Here is an 8,010-nt window from a genome sequence, read left to right on the forward strand (position 1 = left end):
ATTACACATGCTTACATTCATTCCTTTTAAAGCCTTGATCCTGGTTCTTCAGGGTCACCCTTCACTGTTACGTCTATAGAAGATTATACAGATAAATTCATTTTTCAAGAACATTTACGCCACCCAGTTAAACAGCAGTGGGAAGACGATATAGTTTGGAGTGAATACTTGTTACCCCAAAGTGGTAACTTCCTAGGAAATTAACATAACTGTCTCTTGTTTCTTTCATATAGCAATATTCTGAATACATGGCCCCCAAATCTGCATCTTGAACTTCCAGATGAAAAAATCTGCTATAGAATTCATCGTCATTTTCTTGTGGCTGTTTGAATGATTATTTGTAAAGAGTCAGTTGCAATTTTGTAACTACAAATTAAAAAAAAAAATATTTCCAACTTGCTATTTGCAGACAGCTCTGTGTGGTGTTCTTGATATAAGGACCCTTCAAAAGTCTCATCTTCCAAGATTAAATTGCAAATTTACATTCAGAAACTTGTGCAACGCCACCCCCTTACCCTACTCCCTCTTTTTCCTCCCTGGATTGTATAGGCTGTTGATAACATGAATTTAAAATACAATATGAATGGCTGGGAGGAAAAAAAAAAAGGCATGCCCATTGGAACCTACTCTGGTCTTAATCTGGATTTAGGGGATCAATTGAATAGAAGTACATTATGCTTGAACAACTGAGGTTTCTATTATTTTAAACCTTTTTGATAGAAAACAACACCAATTGCATGTTGAATATTTTATTGCACATTTTCTGCTTTTGGTTAGATTTTTGATGTTTTACAGATAATTTAAAATGTGTCTATTCATGGAGTTACCCATGTGCATTTATATTTGAAAGGTCCTGTGATACAGTGGTGAGATACTCATTTCCTTAAACATCAGAGACCAGGAACCTAGTTCTGGCTCCAAGTACCTTGTGTTGGTCTTTGAACCTCTTTTGGATCTTACTTTATCATCGGTAAAAATTAAAGTGGTGGTCTGATTTCTAAGGCCTCTAAGCAATTAAGTCCTATGATTCCCATCAAAATATATTACTTCTTTCTTATAGAAGGAACTCCCAATAAAGCTACCTCACCTAGACCTCCCCTCCTGCCAATAATTAGATTTTCCAATCTTTATAAAATTCCACGGTTGTGTGTTTATTACTGTTGCTTTTAGCTGTCACTATTTTTTCAACTACTATTCATTCTTCCTTTTTTATTTCAAGGGAAAACTGCTAATCAGGCAACTGTTGTTAGAAAAACTCTGACAGACCCAGCCAAAAACATACTGGCTCTTAGTAGTGAAACCTGGAAGCAAACTTTTAAGATTTGATGACACTTAGCCTGGCAAGCAATGTGAAAGACAGATCTTATTACCACTACATTGTTTGTTTTTGTTTTCATCATGCCATTCTCTGGGCTGCTTCTGTGTACACTGAAAGGAATCCAACCAAAAATGGAATTTAATTGATCCAGCAAATATTTCTTAAGCCCCTCTCCGATGCCAGGCATGGCGTTACATATTGAGGATACAGTTATATACAAGAAAGAAATGGCTGCCACCCTTGTGTGGATTAGTTTGGAAGCAGCGCCATGTCGACATGTAGACATGTAACAAGTACTTTACTGTATGAATGAAGGCACATATTATGTACAAATGAATGAATAAAGCATACCCTTAATGAATTCGTGTTTTGCCTAAGGCAAGTAAGATAGATAGGTTCGGTTCAGCTCCTTTTAACAGTAACTTATGGAATAACTTCTACGTGCCAGGCGTTGCGGTTAGACTTGGAAATTTTTATTTAGGGAAATAAAATACTAGCAAAAGTTGATATAGCAAAGTAGGAACCATCGTATGGATTAGACTCTTAAATAGTTGCCAGTAGACATTCATTTCAAGTGCTATAACGTATGTGGAAGAGCTCGCTCATGTCGGCTTCATTTAGTACAGGTTTGACCTTGGTCTTAAAGTTGTTATGGGAGTTATATATTTTATTATAGTGTGAGAGAAACAACATTAAGAACATACTAGGACCTCAAAAGTCACTCATAAGTTTGATAAAGCTCACTATGGCTCAGTACATAGTGCCAGAAGGAAGAAGGAAAGAGAAGTCAATTTTTAGTTACTGCATAGTGATGATAAAAATGAAAATGACCATGATGCTGTCAGCGGTCTTTTATGCTGGGCTTATGAAATACCAAATTTTGTCCTGAATGTTCTCTATGTGTTACATAATTCAGTTTTCTGGTTTTTTTTTTTTTTTTTTTCAGTAGGTTCCACACCCAGCATGGAGCCCAGTGCAGGGCTTGAACTCACGATCCTGAGACCAAGACCTGAGCGGAGATCAAGAGTCAGATGCCTAACCGACTGAGCCATCCAGGTGCCCCAGGTTTTCTTATAGCCTTTGGAGGTGGGCTTTATTATCCCCATTTTACAGATAAAGAAACTGGAGTTCCGAAGGTAACTTGCCTAAACCACAAAAGTGGCAACCGATAGAACTGAAATTCAAAGTCAAGTTTCCCCTACTTCCCAGTCTTTCCTCTTACTCACTGCATTACTGTTATCCTATCCTTGTGGTCAAAGCCCTCTAGCTATTTTGGGTATGCTAGTTGCTAACTTTGTTCTTTCTGCAATTCCTTAGGAGACTGCTGGGTACAAACATTAATTGCAGCTTAGTACAAGAACAGCTTTCAGGACTGCACTCCATTAAAGAGAATTTTGTTAAGCGTTTGTCCAAAGTCTAGAAATATAACTTCTGGAGCAATTTTAGAGACTTCTAATGGAATATCAAATATAAGTGTCTGCTTATTAAAGTAAATATATGTGCGTGTGCATGTGCGTGCATGTGTGTGTGTGTGTGTGTATCATTGCAAGAATAAGATGAAGGAGGTGGTAATGATTAAACAGTGGGTTAATGGAACTTGCAAACTGACCTGTTTAGAGAATGACACCTGCATGTCATCATCATAGCAGAAAGTATGAGACTTTCTAAATCTGAATGAGGAACATAAAGGAACACATAATATTTTTATTCTCCCAAAAGGCAAATGTAATACAGGGAGGGAAGGATGGAGAAAAGCAGCTGCAAGCAGGCTGGGATTAAATGTCTGATCCACTACTTTGACAACTGTAAAAACATATTTGATCACTGATGTCATTACTGGAAAGCCTGATATCATGCTATGTGTTTGCAGACAACATGATCTGTTCATGCTTCTAGAATTGCCATTCCCTGGTTGTTTTACTAACAGGAACTTGCTGTTACAATTTGTTTACACTTACAACCATGTATTAGTAAATTGGTGTATGTACGAAGAAAATATGGACCTAGTTTTAGTAAAAAATTGTGTTAAAGGTAGTAATTTGAGTTTAGAACTTTTTTTAAATCACAAGTAAAACTAATGTCATTAAATGCTATTAAAAAGAAGACATAAGGAGTAACTTCCATTTAATCATTTCAGGTATAAGTACATACAAATAATGAAGTGAGTATGTGTTTGTGAAGTTTAACAAGTGAGCGTATTTTCCCCTATCCATAACAGAATTTCAAAACATACCTTTGATGTTTTGCCTTCATATGATTTAGGGGAAAGAGAAGGTGATTTGGTGCCCAATAGTTCTGAGAACAAATACTTGCTATCACAGTTACTGTGTGGCCTTAAGGCAATACCTTTCATTAGGCCCAGTACCAGATGGGGATGAGAAAGCCTACATTTCAGGGTTGTAGCAAGAGTTCACAGGAATACGTATGAAGTGTTGCACACAGGGCTTGTGCTAAGTGTTGACTAAATGGTGGTCACATTTTAGCAATAACTAGGTGCCTGGGAAATTAAGACACCAAGAGAAGAATGAAAAAGAAGGATATTAGTAATCGCAAAGGCGATGCAATAGATGAAAAGATGATTTAAAAGGGTCAGTACTGGTTGACAGAATAAAGATGACAAAAGCCAAAATATTAAAAGGTAAAGGTACTCAATAGAAAAGTCTGTCCCTATAGTACTATTCTGACATTTGGAATTGTATTTTTACAAATAAGCACAATGTCCCAGAAGAGGAAAAAGAAAAAGAAGAAAAACCAACAATATAAAACTATGAGGAAATTAAACAAAAACAAGAAAATTAGATTAAATGTGGAACTTTTGTCAAAGAGCAGTTGAACAATACAAAGAGAACAATATGATAAAACAAAAACCCTGGGAAGTCTTGAAAAGAACACAAAAGAAAAACAAAGAAACATGGGAAAGGCAGGAAAACAGCACACACTGAGAATGCAGGGTTGAAGTGTACATGTGTTCAAGCCAGTGGAACATGCATAACTCTGCTTTTAATTTTGACAGCAAAAAGATATCTGAATTGAGCAGATTTATTCTAAGAAAAGGGCATACACGGTGTTAGAAAGCAATGCTTCTCCAGTTCTCAAAACAGAAGGCTATGTTTAAGCATGATATACAGGTCTATGTTTTAAATGAATATGGAATTCTAGGTTTGGGGCACAAAGAAATCACTTGATTTCATTATAAATTTAGCCATCTGGATGCCAGAAATGAAAACCCTGATTGTTTACGCATCCACCCAACCAGAGAAGATACATTTTTTTCAAATTGTAGTTCTATCAACAGATAAAGTAGAGATCTGATATAATTAAAAGATCTGTAAGTCATTTTGCTGAGTGGATAAAACAACAACAGCCACCAGAATGTTTCCAGCCAGACAAAAAAACACCTAAAAATTCTTTGGGGATCAATTCCTTCCCTTCTGTAGCAAAGTAGTACATGTATATCTACCACAAATCTACAGGCAAATAGACTTGTTCCTGCTCACTTGTCCTTGCAATGAAGCATCTGCTCACTGGGTTTTTGTGTTTGTCCATTTGATTGGTTGGGTTTTTTGCTGTTGTTATATTTTTGCCCAAATGCTCTAATTCCAAACATCATCCTATCACCTTTTTTTAGTTGTTAATTCCTCTTGTCCTTGTGGCTACGTCTCTAGGATCTCATTAACAAACTAGTTCTGTGCGCCCTTAACACTGAGGCCCCTCGTCTGCAGCTGGAGGCAGCTCTCCGCTCAGCCTGCAGTGCCGAGTGACACAGCCAGGCGACATAGTCACTGAGCACTAACTTCTATTAAATGCAGGCAGACTGTGAGAACCCTATCGGAACTGCATCAAGACACGAGAGGAGCAAAGGTAATTCTTCTGTTTCTATATCCAATTTTTTTGCAAGAATCAGATAGCTCCATCGGGAAGGGACAAGGGAGCAAAAGGGGGGGTGGTATGTTCAGTGTCAAAACTGAGAAGCAAGGAAGTGAATTGATCAATCAGCTAGGAAATCAGTTGCAAACACAGAAAGAAAAGAGCCTCTGATAATTTTTGTTTGTTTAAATGAAGGTCTTATGCAAAATGAATGCAGTGGTTTAGGATCTAGAGAGAAGGGGAGTGTGCTAGTGAGGGTTTTGTTCATGAGACATAAACTGCAGGCTAATATCTGGTCATGAGAGGAGTTTTTGTCTTTCTGAAATGTCTAAGTTGGAGAGGACTTTAGAGATCATCCAGTTTGTCATGAATGATCTGATACTTTTGATACATTGGAATGATACATTAGAATGTATCATGTAACAATACATTAGAATGATCTAATGATCTAATACTTTTCTTTTTTTAAAGGGGTAGCTGCAAAGTTTTGGATGAGGCCTCTGCAGGCAACTGGAAGCACAGTGTACCCAGGTGGTGGGTCTCGTCTGTGGCAATATATTTTTCTGTCTGTCCAATTGAATATGGCTGTAAAGGGAATAAAACCCATGTAATCTCCAGCAGTGACAATTTAATCAGTTGTAGAAGGGGAAGAAGCAGAGTCCCCTCATTTTCATATTTGCATATTTGATTTTTGCGTTGGGGAATAGAGGTTATGTTTTCCTATTACTTCCCATTCAATTTTAATATTTAACTCTTTTATGAGTAAATTTTTGCAGGGATAGAAAATAGTGAGTCAAATTGGTCTAAGAGGAAGGTTCCATGTCGGCAACAAAGCGCTTGGTGCAGCATGCTTTGTGTAACATTTTTCCCCTACAAAGAATCTATATGCCAAACATGGCTTGCATGCTCCCAGCCTCTGCACGTGATACATCCGCTATTAACATTCAGAGATCCACCCTGAAAATGAAGGCAACTGTTTGCAGAACAATGCAAAATGATGAAGACTATATCATAATATGCTCCCCCTTTGGGTCAATATTTCTTAAAATCTTAATACCCACACCTATTTCTAAGGAAGTAGGGTTTCTAAAATACCTGACATACAGAGGGGTCAGTTTTTATGAGGTTAGAGAGGAGCAATAAAATACAGTTAAATTAATAAAACTTCATTGTTTTTTGCAGTTAACAGAATATTATCACCCATAATGTAGTAACAGATTATGGGATAGATTTTAAGAGAAATAAGATGCAAGTAATTTGAAATCATCATCAATTACCCTTGCGTGACTCCCATGAGTATATTAAAAATCTATTCAAAATGGTGTTGGATTTGAATTACTGGAACATGGGTAGCTGTTTTTTTTATGCATCGATGCATGTTAGCCTCCACTTGTGTAAGCCCCAAAAGTATGCTGGGTAATTTAAAAGAAGAGGGGGGATAGTATTCTACTTGTTTAACGATTCAGAATTTCTTTATAAAAAGTGGACTCTGAAGCCAACATTTCATTGGAGAGGAAAGGAATAATGATATTGATTCTATATAATTATACCAAAAAAAAAGCATTAAGCAAAAGTTTTGAAATGTTATATGCATTAAAGTTAATCTATAGATATATTCACACACGTGCACATGTATGTGTGTGTATATACCCATATAGGTTCATGTATTTGATTATCAACAATTAGACTGCATATATTTGTGTGTGTTGATAATTGTTGATAATCAAATTGTTGATAATCAAATGGTATGAGAGGGAACTACATTTGGAATTAGGAAAAGATAAACCATAGCATTTTATTAGAAGGTAGAGCAGATTCTCTATTTAATTTACATACATGAAAAGTGCACCAGTGGAGTATACAGGCGTGTATAATCATGAGATGACAGGTATAAGATGCTTTGGGGGTGTGCACAGCTTCACATTAAATTCAAGCACATAATATGTCGAGTTTTGAATATGTTCTTATTTATCTAAATCTGCATTCTGATGATCACCCTTTCAAAGAGCTTGCAAATATATGAATATGTGATCCAATGATTACATATTCAAATTAACGCAGTTTCTTTGAATATGGTCTAATGATTGAATGATCCCCCGAACACTGCAACTCCTTAGGGAAATATGCTGATGCCTCAGCACATTTTCTTGAGGCCTGGAGAGTACTAGATCTGCCAAGGAGTGCCTTGAAGCATGGAAACTCTGCTCTACCTAAACACGAGTCCTAGGCTTTAATCACAATGGCTAGGTTCACACTAAAGCAATTAACCATATGATTGCTTTCGCAGGAGCCCAACCTCATCAGTATCTTTCCTTCCGGCAAACTGACAAGGCTGGATATAGTCAATGACTCAAGTGGATTTGATTGCCTAAGAGGTACAAGTCTCTGAATATACAGTTCCCAAATGCAGAGTAGGAATATTCATCCTCATTCTACTTTCTGAAGTTGCCATTTCACAATCAACATTTTAAATGATTAAGGTAAAATAACTGTTCCATTAAAGAATTAAGAGTTGACAAGTATCATCAGAAAGGTTAAGATCAAATAGTAATGATCTATTTTATAGTTTGTTGTTTTGTGTGTGTGTGTGTGTGTGTGTGTGTGTGTGTGTTTGGTTTTGGTTTTGGTTTGGTTTATTTGTTTTCTTTTTTGGCTGGGGGTTGAGAATGAGCCATGATTGATCTCAAAACCGAAAGTAATAAAATTGACTTTGAAAGTTTGAAAGAGATAAAAAGATGCCTAAGGAATGGAATTTGTAATTGAACAGGTAGCTTTAGATAAGGTTAGAAATGTGTGTGTGTATGTGTACGTGTACATGCAGAAAC

At 36.6% G+C, this 8,010-nt stretch overlaps 1 long non-coding RNA gene across 1 annotated transcript; it reads left to right on the plus strand.

Moving 5' to 3' along the window:
- Positions 1-5,063: 5,063 nt before the first annotated feature.
- LOC113918744 lies at positions 5,064-7,659 on the plus strand. The gene is made up of 3 exons (XR_003518670.1): positions 5,064-5,179; positions 5,657-5,719; positions 7,473-7,659. It is a non-coding gene; the product is annotated as an uncharacterized LOC113918744 (long non-coding RNA).
- Positions 7,660-8,010: the final 351 nt, after the last annotated feature.

The sequence above is a fragment of the Zalophus californianus genome, chromosome 1, assembly GCF_009762305.2.
Source record: "Zalophus californianus isolate mZalCal1 chromosome 1, mZalCal1.pri.v2, whole genome shotgun sequence".
Lineage (NCBI taxonomy): Eukaryota > Metazoa > Chordata > Mammalia > Carnivora > Otariidae > Zalophus > Zalophus californianus.